This window comes from Xyrauchen texanus, chromosome 42 (assembly GCF_025860055.1).
Source record: "Xyrauchen texanus isolate HMW12.3.18 chromosome 42, RBS_HiC_50CHRs, whole genome shotgun sequence".
Lineage (NCBI taxonomy): Eukaryota > Metazoa > Chordata > Actinopteri > Cypriniformes > Catostomidae > Xyrauchen > Xyrauchen texanus.
The window spans coordinates 27,740,656-27,757,531 of record NC_068317.1 but is presented as its reverse complement, the minus strand read 5'-3'; the positions used below and the strand labels follow the sequence as shown (position 1 = coordinate 27,757,531).

At 37.8% G+C, this 16,876-nt stretch overlaps 1 long non-coding RNA gene across 3 annotated transcripts; it reads left to right on the top strand.

Annotated features, from left to right (window-relative positions):
• The first annotated feature begins 25 nt into the window (after nucleotides 1–25).
• Nucleotides 26–10,056, top strand: LOC127634857 (uncharacterized). 3 transcript variants are annotated; one of them, XR_007969420.1, is made up of 8 exons: nucleotides 26–683; nucleotides 2,747–3,951; nucleotides 4,487–4,567; nucleotides 5,069–5,158; nucleotides 5,767–5,889; nucleotides 5,987–6,105; nucleotides 6,733–6,966; nucleotides 7,704–10,056. It is a non-coding gene; the product is annotated as an uncharacterized LOC127634857 (long non-coding RNA). The 3 variants fall into 3 exon arrangements; XR_007969418.1 differs by having other exon boundaries at nucleotides 27–683; nucleotides 5,767–5,916; XR_007969419.1 differs by lacking the exon at nucleotides 5,767–5,889 and having other exon boundaries at nucleotides 138–683; nucleotides 7,704–10,055.
• The last annotated feature ends 6,820 nt before the right edge of the window (nucleotides 10,057–16,876 follow it).

The following is a 16,876-nucleotide window of genomic DNA, read 5'->3' as shown; positions in this document are numbered from 1 at the left end:
ACAAGTTCAGTCATCAGCGTTTGTAGCATAAATGTGAGAGCCGGATTATCCATAAGGGCACTTGGGCCAGTGCCCAGGGGCACCAACCATTCACAACCACTAGGGGGGCACCACATGACACAAGCTTTAAAAATATTTTTCGTAAATTGTTATATTATTAACTTGAAATTCTTGAAAGACCATACATAACTTGTTAATGAACACTAATTTAACAATAATAATAAATTATAAATAAATGAAGATTACATGACCACTATCACTCCCCCCCTCCCCAATCTGTCAGAGTTGAGTTGGTCCACAACAAGTACGCGCAAATGTGTCATTTTTTTAACGGCTACAGAAAATGAATCAAAATCCAAAATGGATAGATGGCAATTGAGTGGTTTCGCAAAAAGAAGATTAAAGAAAGAGAAGGATGCTAGACGTTTAGCTACAATAAAAAATGTTCCAGGGATCGACAATTTTTTTTGTTAAATCACTAGTTTTTTGGGAGAACACTGGAATTGCAGACACCAGCAGCACTAAGTCTGACACCGCTGGCGCTGCTAGCGGGGGAGATGCAGCAGCTGCTAATGTTAGTCAGGGCGTCGGCGATGACCGCCAGGCGAATGAGGATATTCTCCTTGTCCTTGGGGGAGACAGGAGCGAGGAAGACTCGGGTGAGGAAGAGGACATTAATGAAGGTAAATATTAGGGGTGGGACGGTACATGTAAGTTATTCATATTGAACCGAAACGGTACGGGGCTACGGGCGTCACGTCTTGGTGCACGAATTTACACGGAGAATACACGGTATAAAAATAAATAAAACTAAATAGCGATACATATCGCTCTATTTCGCATAATGAACAGTCTGATCAAGATTGCAATGCTGGAGTGTGTGTGTGTGTGTTTGTGTGTGCGCGCGATCGAACTGTGTGTGTGTGAGAGAGACACTGATCTATTATAGAATGTCATTATATAGATCAGTGGAGAGAGAGAGCGAGAGAGAGAGGCGCGGGCGCGATCGAACTGTGTGTGTGCGTGTGTGTGTGAGAGAGAGAGAGCCGTGGTCGCGATCGAACTGTGTGTGTGTGTGTGTGTGAGCGTGTATTTATCACTTTATGGGGACCAAATGTCCCCATAAGGATAGTAAAACCCGAAATTTTTGACCTTGTGGGGACATTTTGTCGGTCCCCATGAGGAAAACAGCTTATAAATCATACTAAATTATGTTTTTTGAAAATGTAAAAATGCAGAAAGTTTTCTGTGAGGGTTAGGTTTAGGGGTAGGGTTAGGTTTAGGGGATAGAATATAAAGTTTGTACAGTATAAAAACCATTATGTCTATGGAAAGTCCCCATAAAACATGGAAACACAACATGTGTGTGTGTGTGTGTGTGTGTGTGTGTGTGTGTGTGTGTGTGTGTGTGTGTGACGTGAGAGAGAGAGAGCCGTGGGCGCGATCAGACATAAAAACATACTCCGTCATTTTGTTCATACAGGACATCATTCAAACTGCAAAGTGTTTACTTATATTTGTGTACACTCGCAATAAAACACAACAAAGTGCTTTTGTCACACTCTAAACTCTTGTCAAACTGTAACTTACAACTGTCACCCAACAAAACACACACACACACAAATCTGTTTATTTTTAAGTTACACATTATACATTGATTAAAAATCAAATGTGTTTTAATGGTAGTATTAATAAATTGAGACATTTGAATATAGTGCTCACTGTTCATTTGCCTACATGTATGTAGTTGGACAAGTTAGGAAATTACATTTGAGAAATCGCCTTTTGAGGTATAGTGCCCAGGGGCACCACACTGTCTTGATACGGCCCTGATGTGATTACCACAAAATACTTTCGATTCGTCCCTGCTTTTCTTTAAAAATGCTGCAAAATCATGGTTTCATTAATGCACTTACAATAGAAGTGAATGGGGCCAATTTTCAGAGGATTTCAATGCAGAAATGTGAAGCTTATAATTTTATAATTACACACGGGTCGCAGTCCTTTTCTGCATATTGCGGCGCCGTTTTGTGGTCCATTCTGCATAACACGACGGCTCATTTTAGCCCGCTCGGTTCTCCCGATGGCCAGTCCGCCCCTGATCGGCCCCAAAGTGGTTCGGCCCACCGGGAAAATTCCCGGTATGCCAGATTACCAGTCCAGCCCTGAACCCAGAATATTCCTTTAAGGTGTGCCTTTAGCCATGTTGTGCCCTATCATTAAAGTAGTTCATACAACTCATGCAGTGTATTTTAGGTCTTCTGAAACTATACAAGGTAGGTTTGTGTGTGGGCCGTTTTTCACAAAAGCTATACTATGAAGATTTGGAATATAGCATAATTGTCAAAAGGACTTTAATTTGTACTTTTTTATTTTTTGTTTTGCATGGCAAGAGCAGCGTAATGATTCTTCAAAAACTGCTACTTCATTGTTCTACTAAAAAATTATCAGCATACAGGGTTAGAACGACATTAGGGTGAGTAAATAATGACAGAAATTTTAGGGTGAACTATTCCTTCAGTAGTACTTCCTATGGACAAGCCATATTTCCTTGCAATGTACATTTTGTTTTTGCACATCTGACATTATTAATTCATGACCAATGAAAGGATGAAGAATTGCTTCCTCTCTCTCTTTCTCTCCTTCTGTTCGCCCTTTCTCAAGTCCATTGTTTTCTTTACTGGCTCTGCCAGATTTGTTTTTCCTGATCTTTTTGTGAAATAATGTTTCTTTCTTTCTCCCACAGGCTCGGCAAGTGTCCACACTTCATTCTGATGGAGAATGTGAAGGGTTTCGAGACCTCTGCTGCAAGGTAACAGGAAGGCACAAGAGCACAAGAGGGGGATCACCATGGTTACGTGGCATTAAGCCAATGGGGTCATGAATTTACTCTCTGTTGTGCTGTTACCATGGATTGTGTTAATAAGAATCATGCCAACAGTTAGTATCAAACTCTCTTTAAAGGTGAATTGTGAAATTTCTATACCACTGGCACCTTCAAACATGCATTTCCTAGCAATAATTTCCATTCCCTTGCAATGAGTTTTGCATCGTTTTACTACAGTAAACATATTTTAACCATGATATTCTAAATGAAACCATAATATAAATACGGGAAAACGAAAAACGTCATAGTGCTGTGGTTATTATGGTTTACCATAAATACTATTGTTTAACTATATTTACTGTTGTTGTTTAACCATGGTATTTGCAGTAAAACCATAGTAACCACAAGATTAACCATAGTTAACACAAACCAATTCAGATAGAAAATCCCCACCCTGTCCTCTAAGGGGCTCTTTTGTTTTTCTGAACTGATCTTTAAATCTACAGGGATGCTTTGGTTAAGACACTGAGAGAGCATGTCTACAGCTTTCAGGGGTTTCTGATTTCACCAACATCTAAGCATGTCTTTTTACTTGAACAATTGGCACTCTAGGATGCTACTAACTCTTTAAAAACTTGTAATCTCTTAAAAACGATTTCTTTGTTTAATAAAATCTTTTGTATTCCTCTCTTGTTTCTATTCTCAACACCAGAGTAACTACACTTGAATCAAAGGTTCAGATCATAGCACAGGATTGCTGTAATCTTCAAATTTACTCAAGCCTTATTGCTCATATTTAATGGCCTATCTGCAACAATGAGGAGGGCGTGACTGGGCCATGAGGGGGCACTGCATGTTTGTCCATGTGTCATTATGTTTTATGTTGTTTTAAGTTCAGTTATATAATTACTGTTCAGCTGATTCCCGCTTCTTCCTTTAACTGTTGCATTGGTGCTGAGTCCCGGGAGGTAGGAGGAATGCGCTGTCGCAGAGTTCTCGCCACTTCCTTTCACCAAAAGCCACCGAGAACTGGAAGAAGCACTACTGTCCGACGGGGGAGGAGCGAGCTGTCGTCCGCCTGAGGGCGGGGGAGCGGTTGATGACCGGGCGATAGCCGGTGACCGGTGAGCAATTTTTTCTCTCTCTCTCGCTCTGTTTGTCTCCCTTTCGCCCTTTCTCTCTCCCCACGCCTCCCCTCGTCTCTCCCCCAGGTTACCAGGAGGCGGGGTGGACCACCGGCTGACAGAACAGCCAGAAGGGCAGCGTATCCCCTCCAGAGAATCGGGTGGGGGGAGGAGTGTGATGAGGAGGAGGGCATGGCCGGGTCGTGAGGTTGCATGGCTGATGCTGAATCAGATGATCAGTGGGAGGGCAAGATAAAAGGGAGCTGGGGGCGCCAGTTCGAACCATCCCATCTGTTGTAGAACCTTGTTATAATTGTATTCAATTCTATTTGTAAAATTAATGTTTGGAAATGTAATACTCATATTATCCACTGAAGTAGAAGATATAAAATAATCGTCTCAAAGACTGATGTATTTATGAAACATCTAATGTGCCTAACACTTTTGCACAGATCTGTATATCTGTAACGCATCATTTTATTCATCATTTTAATGTGATATTAATTAATCTCTCTCTCTCTCTCTCTCTCTACAGGGCCTAACATGTGCTGTAGATGTGAATGAGTGTCAAATCTTAGCAGGATCTCCTCTTGGCTGTCAGAACAGGGCCACATGTGTAAACACACACACACACGCACAAACACGCACACACACACACACACACACATGTTGTGTTTCCATGTTTTATGGGGACTTTCCATAGACATAATGGTTTTTATACTGTACAAACTTTATATTCTATCCCTAAACCTAACCCTACCCTAAACCTAACCCTCACAGAAAACTTTCTGCATTTTACATTTTCAAAAACATAATTTAGTATGATTTATAAGCTGTTTTCCTCATGGGGACCGACAAAATGTCCCCACAAGGTCAAACATTTCGGTTTTACTATCCTTATGGGGACATTTGGTCCCCACAAAGTGATAAATACACGCTCACACATACACACACACACACACACACACACACATACACACACACACACAAAAGACCCAGTTGCAACACTAACACTTCTATCTCTATTTTTCCTCCATCTGGTATGGTACAATCATTTCAAAGATGTTGCTAAGGATAAAATGTCATGTGGTTAATTTTGTAATTTTGGTTCTTCCAGGATGGCAGGGTAATGGGTACAGCTCCACCCCCCTCATGGTGCCTTGGTTCAACACTATGGACTCTTTCCACTGTGGACAGTGTCTTCCAGGTCTCACTCACATCCTCATCCTCATCCTCATCTGCTTTGTAAAAATAAAGCCCTTAAACCTTTCAATCTTCAGGGTCTAATCAATAGAGTTGTTCTGCAGGGTCTTTATTTTCTTGGGCGGTGTCTCTGTCGGAAATTAGATATATCTATTTTTAGTTAGTCTTGAGCATTTGTGGGTCAGTTGTCATGTTTTTTGTGCAAGCTGGCCTGTAAACCACTGCTGAGTCATGTTTGTTCACTGTAATATGTTGGAAATGAGAAACAGATGCTTGTGTGAGCTGAGGTTTCATTATATTCTCTCTGGGAGAAAAGAAGATAGAGAGCTAGAGATGTATCTATCGATCCATCCATCCGTCCGTCCGTCCGTCCGTTTTATATCTATTTATATCTATTTTATATCCATCCATTCATCCTTCCATCAAATCCTTCTATCAAATCCATCCATCCAAATTAAAAAGGGCTTTAATTTTAAGTGCTATTATGTCATCATTCTATATGCCTGCATTTGTCAACCTGCCAACATTTCTGTCTGTCTGTCTATAGATATAAGTAAAAAAAATATTTCTGAATTATGTTCTAAATGGGTTCATTTTTTTCCCTCCTTGCAGAAAGTATTATCTTGCACTTGTCCATCTGGTTATGTGGGTAATGGATACAGTCTTACAAGCTGTACACAGATCAGCGATATTTGTGGCACCAGTGTAAATGTACCTGCCCTTCCAAATGGACTGGTCAGCAGTGCCAAACTCCACAGCATGGTGTGTGTCTAATGCACAAAATAGTATGTGTTTTCCATGTAGTGACTTCATGACCTCATGTTTGTGTTAGAGTGTGGAGGAGCTCTGGAATGTCCAGCCAGTAACTTCAGCTACCCCAATAATACTGGAACTAGTGACTATGATCACCAAGTTAGCTGTGCCTGGATTGTCAGAACACACCCTAGCAAGGTTAGTGCAGTTGTGCATATGTTGTTGAAATTATAAATAGGACCATGAGGAATTAGGAGATACCCAGGATAGTTGTCATAAGGGCTATTTCTCTGTTACCATGAGGTTTTGAGTTAAAAGAACAAATACACACCTGTGTGTTTTCTAAAGCAGTAGATTTATGTTACAATTACAAATATAAATGTGTTAATGACAATACAAATACCATGGTCATAACAAAGCTTATCATGTTTGCTGCTTCATGAATTTGCTTAGTGTTTTATAATTGCTTTACTGTTTAAATTAGGCTGAAAAGCCTATAACAGGCTGTATAATGGCAGGTTCCATTGTGGAAAAAACTTTTAGAGTAAGTTGTCACAAAATATTATCTTTTGTTCAATGAGCTTTATCTTTTTTCATGTGCAATAACAGTATAAATGTTCAAACGCTTATTTTTAGCCAAGATCTTAAGGAATGAGCCTATACAGAAATTAACTTTAAAAAATAATCTTATCCTAATTAATATTACCTAGAGTAAAAAGTGTGACCCTTATATTAGTATTTCTTTAGATTTATCTTTGGATTTTGTCCTTTCCTGAAATCAATGCAAACAGGAAATGAATACTTCTGACCTCTGCTTCTTTATAGATTCTCCGGATTACCTTCTCTTTCTTTGACATCGAGAACAGCGCCTCTTGCAACTTCGATCCTTGCAGGTCCATAATGGTGAAAGTGCCTCAGCCTATATGATTGGGAAATACTGTGGCACTGCCGCCCAAGCTGAACTCTTCAGCTCGCACAATTCCTTGAACTTCTGGTTCCACTCTGAACACACAGTCAGTCGTGGCGGCATCACAGTGTCTTTGGAATCCTAGCCACCAGGTAAACCAACAACACCCTCACTACTAAGTTGTATATTTTTGAGTGTAATGCATGGTTCTATTAAATGGTTCATATGTTTTTTGTACAATATCAACAGAAGCCCCATAAACACCTTAAATTATCATGCATTTTAGGTGATAGGATCACTATCGGATAGCACTTAGCCACATTAAATATCAGGTGTAAATGCATCCAAGATCCACATTTGGAGGTGGTCAGGGACAGATTCTGACCACATTCAAAGGTGTAAATGCAAATACATTTTTGATAATGCATTTATGTGAGTAATTCATTATGGAGGGGATTAACAGTATAGATGCATTAGACTGCAAGGGGTAATGCAATCAGCTAAAGAATATCCATATGAAAAACATCTTAATGCAAGGTGTAAATGGGGCCTTATTGACAGAATCTGAAACATAAACTCTTTTATGTTTGAACAACTTTAGAGACAAATGTAATACAAATGCAAATGTCAACGAATCATTTGGAGATAAAAGAATCTCAAGTTTCAGAACAATCATGACAGTAACACATAGTAACATCAACAGTGTTTCACTTATATTTAATGCTTGTTGAGTTTTGATGATATTTAGCAATACAAGAGAGAGAATCACTGCTCTAGACAACTCCAGATAACATGTGTATCTTGAATGACCTGATGATGATGTTTTATTCCTGTTTTTATGGATTAATGGGTCAAGATCATAGTGCAATACTCTTTGTCTTATTTCCAGTGTGTGGTGGGGGTGCTGACCAATACTTATGGTGACTTTAAGTCACCTGGTTACCCAGGTAAATATCCTCCTAATCGGGACTGCTTTGGATGGTGAACATGAAACCTGGTCTGCTCATCTCCTTCACTTTTGGATCCCTCAGCCTGGAACACTATAATGACTGTAACTTTGACTACCTGGAGGTACTACCTCGAGTCTCAAGCTCCGAGCCCTCCAGTATATGGACATTAAGCCAAATACTTTACTTCTTCAACATAAGATTACATTCACATACGAACTACTGAAACATATTAGAATATGGGATACATATCAGACAGGGATAAATGAAAAAGAGTATACGATTTGTACTGCAAAACCTGTCAAGAAAGTGTCCTGGTCCTATTTTCACCCATAAGAATTAATATTTTCCATATAGAAAAAGAATGAAGCTTTCTTTTTTAGGGCCATTAAGATTTTTTTTACAGTGTGACTTTATTTTCATAACAGTTAGGCACATTTATAGCCCCTGATTCTCATTCTAGCGATGGAAAAAATCCATCTCCCAAAGGACACATCATAGTCTAAGAGACCTGATTTTAGTCATAACTAAATTTTGACAAAATGTGGAGTTACTGTGTTTTGCCTTTGAATGGTACCTATGTGTGTTTCTGTATCCTGAATGCAGTTTGGTTTTAGGGCACTAATTCCTTGTATACACATTGCAAATGTTAATAATGTAATGTAATAGTTATGCATTTCCCGTAATTCCAGAGGCTGAATTATAGCTGAACATATAATTTAAATGGCTCCATTAATGGAATATTTAAAAGCACTCAGCTAATAAAGCAGTTTATTGGAGTTATCCTGATGTCAAAATGTTGGTTAGCCTATTTACCTTCTTTATTCAGGCACTGTGGATGGTCTGTTAGACTGATAGTCTGATAACCATCCTGCTTGTCTCTGACTCCTGTCTGGAGAAAGCTTTTCAGCCAACTACTGTATGTCTCAATCAATGCCACAACAGTTAGAATTTTATTATGCCACCGGATACGAGAATCCAATTTGAAAAAGCCATGAAACTACAGCTAGAGAAGCTAGTATTTGGCTTCAACAGCAGTATTACAACAAGAAGACATCTGCACACTTAAGAAAGCGGGTGTGTTTTGAGGGTGTGGAAAGAGCTGGGTCAGTTTAAAATCAAGTGAGAATACAGAAAATTGGATTTCCGAAAATACATATGGACCTGCCTCTCTGAAATTCCAATTGGTTTAACAGATGTTCATTTTGGTTTGCATGACAGAGCGTCATCACAAATTGAAATGAATGCATTTTTGTTTTTCTTGTTTTCCAGTAAAAGTATCTAAACATCCTTAACCTCTTGATATGCAATCGCTCGCACTCGGGAGTGACGTCACTCTGCTTACATGTAATATATAATTTACTTTCTAAATGTAATTAATGTTAACAATTTATACATCTTTTCAAAGGTCTAAGGGTTCAACATTGATATCAATCTCTGTTTCATGATAGCAATGCTCCAGAAACAACAATTTAGTTATTTGTGCCAGAAGTACAAATGAAAACATGCAATATCAAAACGGGACTTCATACCTTTGTTATGAAGACGCGATCGCCAGATGAATCCAGTTAGCCACACTTGGGTCAACTGTCCATGACAAGCGTTCATTGAAAAACATCCAATATCACTTTTTGTCCATAAAAGTGATAAATCTGTGAAATATTGATATATTCTCCATTGTTTACATGAGATCTCACCTGAAAGAATTACACTTCATCATCGTTCTTCAACAGACTATGCAATCTGAGCAGCATTCATGTTGTAAAACTGTATATGATTTATATATATATTATAGTCTCGAAAACAAAACAAGCCTGTTTCCAAAGTCTCATTTTTGTGTTGTCTTGAAAGGCTGAGCCTTCATTTTACTCTGTACACCACCAGTGATTTTACAGAGAAAAAAGCTTGCAGGAACCTCATTTTTTGTTAGATCATCTTCAAATTTGAAACAAAGCTTCTTTAGACTTGTGGCTTAGAGAATATTGTATTTATGGGTTGTCTTGGCACTTTTATTATTGTTGTTTTAGATTATAAAAACATGTTCAGCATAAAATATTTCCATTACTATAAACTTCAGCTTTAACAAATAACAACATATATTAATTCTGAAACTTGGGAAATAAAGCCCAAAGTGTCTTTCACAAGATACTACAACTGTGTCCATACTCCAAAGGGTTCAGTAAATACAACCATTTAAGTTCATGTATGTCATTTTCATGGTTTGTGCTCAAAAAGGGGGTGTGTATCAACAGGTTAAAACAAATCAAAAAGATTTTGAAATATTTATGCTTGAATCAAGAATAAACAATTTGCCAATGGGGTAAAACAATTATCAAATAAATCTTAAAGAAATAAACCTTCTGTATGTAAACAAGTGTAAGAAGGACTTTTTTAACTGTTGCACCACATCTCACACTTTTTTTTTTCAGCCCCATTTTTTACATTTACATTTATGCATTTGGCAGACGCTTTTATCCAAAGCAACATACAGGGCATTTATTACAGGGACAATCCCCCCGGAGCAACCTGGAGTTAAGTGCCTTGCTCAAGGGCCCAACAGTGGCATCTTGGTGGTGCTGGGGCTTGAACCCCCAACCTTCTGGTCAGTAACCCTGAGCCTCAACCACTGAGTCACCACCAGACACCAGACGAGGCAAAAAAGAAAAGGTACATTTTTAAAAGACACATGCGTTATTTTAAATGCATTATGTTGCGACCAGCTTTTTTTTGACACATGTCCATTCTGAATGGCCTATTAATGTCCCCTTATGCAATTTTTATTTTCTAGTACATTGATCTTGTTTAAAGATGTTTACATATTTTTAATGGAAATAAAAAAAATAAAAAATAAATAAATATATATTATTTATTGATTTATTTATTTTTGTTCTTTCAGACGCAGCGTAAACATTATTGTAATGTTTTTTCCAGTTATTTAATTTCACATTTATTTGCTTTGAACATTTAGACTGCAGCAAGGTGTTTAGGACACCCACTGGGGAGTTCAATTCACCCAACTACCCTGACAATTAGCCCACCTATCGGGAGTGTGTCTATAGACTAATAGTGGAAGTCAACATGCAAATCATTCTTAACATCGCAGACTTTGAGCTGGAGAGATCCATTTCCTGCACTTTCTACACTGACTATTTAGAAATAAGGTGAGACACTTTTTTACACCCTTTTGGCTTATCTTTAATGTTTAATTATTAGTATATACAATTAAATATGGTCCTTTCTTTTTGAATTTGCTGAAAATCATTTTGAAACACTTGTTTTATAGAGATGGAGGCTATGAACATCTCCTCTGATTGGTAATTACTGTGGAACAAATGCTCCACCTATAATAGTATCCCATAGCAACAGGCTGTGGATGAAGCTTCGATGGCTCGGTCATCTACAGGGGGGTCAAAGCCCACGGGAATGGCACACAGTCAGGTATGTAATTCATTTTGTGTATTTGCTTACTGCATCAATCGAATATTAGGCACTGTTTCAATATATAATACACACCAGCAAGACTATTGGCATAAAGTCTAAAAGTCTTCAGACATACTAAACTACTCAATGCACACTGCGCATCACATCTGACTTTTGGAACACATGGTAAATAAAGAGGCAAGTTGTGGTCTGTGTATACACAATGTGTATACATGCTAGGCAGAACCGAGCTACAATCACATTATCTAGGTGTGTTTGTCCATATTCGCAAAAAACGGTTTACAAGTGCATAAGTGCACAAGTGCGTAAGCAATCTGTATAACATCTTTATTGTGTGTCTCTTTCAAAGGTTGTGGTGGGACATTGACCACTCCTCCAACTACCCTCTGCCTTACCACCCCAACTGAATGCTACTGGCACATCACAACCAGTGCAGGAAGAAGCGTTGAGCTCAGCTTTGGAGACTTTCACCTGGAGCCCACTTTTAACTGCTTATACAACTACTTGGCAGTTAGACAGTGTTGTCTTAGAAAACTTGGACAAATTATTGATTTATAGCATAGTGATTGATGGTATTAAAGGGATATTTCACCCAAAAATCTAAATTCTTTTGTGTTCCACAAAAGAAATATTCTCTGATGTGTAAACCAGGTGTTATGATGGCAACAGCACTAATGCTCCACAAATGGCTAAACTGTGTGGAAATCAAATTCCGGCACTCCTATAGAGAGAATTTGTATATGAAAATATGTACAGATGAGATCTTCCACTCTTTCTGGACCAATACTGAACAAGTAACTGACATGAAACAAATACACACCTCAATCTCCAAACCACCTATGAAGGTTTATAAGTGGTAGTGGGAAGCATGACTATTGCTCATACTTAGATCTTAGAACATACTTTGCCCCCAAAACCCATTGTATTTCTTCAGAAGACATGGATTAAACCATTATTAAACTCGATTCATATGGATTACCTTTATATCTCGGTACCCATTTACATGCATTGTATGTATATTCTATCTATAAATGCATCATATATCCATCAAATATTCTGCAGAAGAAAATCTTACAAGTTTGGAATGGCATAAGAGTGAGTAAATGAGGAGAGAATTTTCATTTTGGGGTGAACTTTCACTTAAAGTTCAATGAAAGGACACTGCTTTTGTTTTTTTGGATTCTGCTTTTTTGTCTTGTTTTAATTATGTTGGTCAAGGTGAAATGTCACTGTTGAGATCACAATTTATCTTCCTTTGTGCTTTCTCTAAGTTGTTTGCCTTTTATTTGGCTGTCAACGGCCACATGCCTGTGTGTTTCCCAGACTCTAAAACTTTACTGCAAGGTCAAATCCAGCTCTACTCCTCGTGTCAAGTTGGTTCTAGTGTAAATGTGAGCTGTATCTTCAATTTCAGTCCCATTTTCTTGTACTGTGTTTAAAATCTTCTCCACAAACTTAAGCAAGCTCTTGATGTTACATAATTCTTCCTATCTCATATGATAATTGTGTGTTTCTTCAACTATGGGCACTTTTGGATGTGGACTTTAATAAACAAAACTTCTTTAAAACAAATTTTTCAAACTCTTAGTTTATCTAACAATGTCCAACAGTGGATAAACATTCATCACAGAACAGTCATAAGCAAATATCATTTTCACCACATCTCAAAATCACCATTCATTTTGTGGTGGAAAGGACATTTTAAAAATTTTTGTATTAAAATTACAGACTCATTTGTCTTGCTGAGGCTAATTTCATAGAAAGCATTTTATGTATACTAAATACACAATTAAATAATACTTTCACACTTTTTGCATAATTTGACAAATTTACAGCATGATTGGAAATGACTCGACGCAAAAAAGTGATATTTACCTGGATTTTTCTTTATGGAAATTACGCCACAACCAACAGACAGTCATAATTTGTTTAAAATATATAAAGATTATTTTCATAATTTTTTTTTTTTAAATGGATTATGTTTATTGCACTCTTGTTTATATAATAGGGTTTATTTTATATACACTGGCGGACAAAAGTTTGGAATAATTTAGAGATTTAGCTAAAATATGAGACAAGATTAGGACAATGAAATCTTACATAAAAGGCTGCAGAGCAAAGTAGCAAAAATAAATGATAAAGACATTGTGTGAAAGCAGGGAAAATGTCCTAGTTTTTAATGTTTTTAAGTTGAGCTTCAAGTTTGAAAGTCAAACCCTGAGACATAAAAGTGCCAGTAATTGAATAAACCCCTTCATATGATATTATACTTGATCTTTAAATGGTGTAAATCGAGACTTTCAGGGTGTTAAACAGATCTTTTCTCATGTAGTTTGAAGACTTGAGAGTCTGAATTCCCCAATAGCTACCCACATCGTTCCAACTTCAGCTGTATCGTCCAGGCCTCCATGGGCAAAACGTCAACTAAACATTTATTGCCTTTGACTTGGAGCAACACATGGGCTGTGCTTTTGACTATGTGACAGTCAGCACATGTCATGTAAAACATTAAACTCTAAAGTTTACTGTTAAATCGCTGTTTAAAGTCAACATGAAAATGAAAAAGTTCCCTATTTAATTACTAATACATTGTTTTATGCCACTGCTTTAGGTAATGTAACCTTTTGAAATATTTTTTCCAATAGTTAACTCAGTATTTTAATGCCATTTAACATGAATGTAATGCAATAGTAGCTAATAAGGATACATTTTAAATAGAAGTCTTACCATTGGGATACATTGAGATACTCTGTAGGGTAAACTTGACCTTTAGCCTCAAACCAGCTTAAATGTTGGTGCCAGTAATTATTTAGGAGGTAATACCCACTTTTCAATAGCTGAACAATTCCTGTAGGATAAAACCAAGTCCAAGACTTGAAAATTAGTCACATTACAAAAATAAAATGAGTTGTGAATGTAATTTCTTGTTGACTTTTTAGAGAACCGTAGTCAGTGTTCAGAGACTGTCAAATTGATCTTTCTAAAGGACCAGCTACATGTCTTTTCATGGCTACAGAGTTCTATAACCTGTAATTATCTTATTATTTCCCTATATTAAGGGTCAATAAGTCTAATTCGCTCTGGACTCTTTGTCAAGCATAACCACACTGATTTACTGCCAAAGTCTCTTAAAACTTACAATGGGCCATTGAGTTCCTCTTAGTTCACTCATCACCATAGTGATCCAAACAGTGATGACATCTTGGGGCCTCTCGGAAAGCTGGATCTATTTTCTGAGCTTTGTTTTCCCCTGGGCAGTCTTGGAAAATGCTAAACTCTGTTTTCATAAACCTCATTCCATGATGTCAATGGATCTGTAAGAAAAATGGCAGTCCTAATGGGCAAAGCAGGGACATCACTCAGGAAGGATTCACTCTGATTGGCCAGCTGGCTGTATGGTTCCCGCTTTGATTGGCTGGTAAATAGAGGGAGTGAACTATCATTGATAAACAAATAAAAAATAGCAAGATCTGGTCTCAGGTTTTCTGTGTAGCTACTGCTGTTTTTTCTGAATTTAAGGATTTATCATTGATTTTGTGAATGTGTTATAGTGTAAGTTCAAGAATGACGGATGGTTCAAGAATGACGAATTTACTTCATGTTATTGGTGGTGGCAGTGGTGGCTCAGCGGTTAAGGCTCTGGGTTACTGATCAGAAGGTCAGGGGTTCAAGCCCCAACACCACCAAGACACCACTGTTGGGCCCTTGAGCAAGGCCCTTGAACCTATCTGCTCCAGGGGTGCCATATCATGGCTGACCCTGCACTCTGACCCCAGCTTAGCTTAGCTGGGATAATTTCACCATGTATATGCAGAAATGTATGTATAATGTGTGACAATTGATAAATTAAATTAAATAAAACCGGACATTTATCTGTCTAATATTGAGTCAGATGTTTGTTGCTAACTGAGTGCTCTGATGTGTGTATGTCTTTGTGCTTGTGGGACACTAAGTGGTGAGGACACTGTTATGTTTGCAGTCAGAGCAGGATTCAAGCACACGCGTGAGAGAGAGAGAGAGAGAGATTCCCTGAACGCACACTGGAAACATGAATCATTTATTAACTGTGATGATGTCATTTTTGGCAGGAAATGTTCTTGGTGTCCATGGCAACAATGTGTAGAAAATGAACAGTGCGATTATGTCATGTGAACAGCACTGTTCTGCAGCTGTAAAAACCTTCCACAAGAGAAAAACGACAGACAAAAATTCAAAAACAGTACTTTTTTAGACTTTTCTGGAGGACACAGATATAAGGATTGAAAGCGAAAGAGATGTCATTAAATATAAGAGTTGAAGTGTGTTGAAATACTTCAGTTTAGGTACGCGATTCATAAGGAAATTAACGTTTCCAGTTGTGATTCCTCTTAAAGAAATATTCCGGGTTCAATACAAATTAAGCTCAATCGACAGGGTAAGGCTGGCACCAGAATATCTACTCTCAAAAGGTGCTAATTCCGGTAAAAGTCAAAGACCTCTGCGAGATCCAATGTCATAAAACTTTTGACATGTCCCTCTTTTTCTTAAAAAAAAAGGAGTTACAATGAGGCACTTACAATGGAAGTAAATGGGATATTCCATAAATATTAAAGGAATAGTTCACCCCAAAATTTGAATTTGCTGATAATTTACTCACCCTCAGGCCATCCAAGATGGATCTGAGATTCTTCATCAAAACAGAATTTAAATCTTTTAGAATTTCATTTCAGGCTTCCTCTAAACAATGCAAGTGAATATAATAGATGGTCCAAAATGCATATTTAGGGTGCATTCAAATAATCAACACTCCAGTCTCCAATCCAGATAATTCAGACTCCAGTCGACAAATAAAGTTATTCTGAATGCAAACGATTGAATATTTTGAGAAACAAAACAATACCTATATACTTTTTAACTACAAATGTTCGCTTCCGTACATCTCTGTGACACGTGCTCATGAGAGGGATGACGTAAGCTTTGTTGGTAAAGTCAACATCATGCCACGAATGCTGTCGAGTGAGCTTAACTTCTGTTGAACCCAGAATATTCCTTTAAAGATTCTGATTCCTTAATGGTTCCATTAACGATTCTTTCTTTTCAGGAATACATATTGGGAAATGAGAAATGCCATTTTTATGGCATTTACTGCCCTCAGCAATCTGTTGCTGAATGATGAGATAATTTCAGATTGCAACAGAGTAGATACAGATCAGAGATCCATTTAATACAGTTCTTGCAAAAAACATGTCCACACAGACATTTTAATACTTTTTTAATTACGTCCAATCCAATAATTGGTCCTTCTGTAACTATATATAAAAAAAATTTGAACCAAACAAAAATATGAATACGTACTTCATTCGGAAGTCAGATTCACTGATTAGCTCATAAGAGTCATTCTTTCTGAATTGGACTTCACTGGACGCACAACGTGTTTTGCGCTGAAGATTCAAAAGAAAATGCTCATAAGAGTCATTCATTTGGGAACTGCACTACACTGGTCTCACTGTACATTTATCTAAAGAAGCGGCTTATGGGGCCTGGGTAGCACAGCGAGTATTGGCGTTGCATACTACCCCTGGAGTCACAAATTAAAATCCAGGGTGTGCTGAGTGACTCCAGCCAGGTCTTCTAAGCAACCAAATAGAGTCACTTATGGTAACCTCCTCATGGTTTCGATTAGTGGTTCTCACTC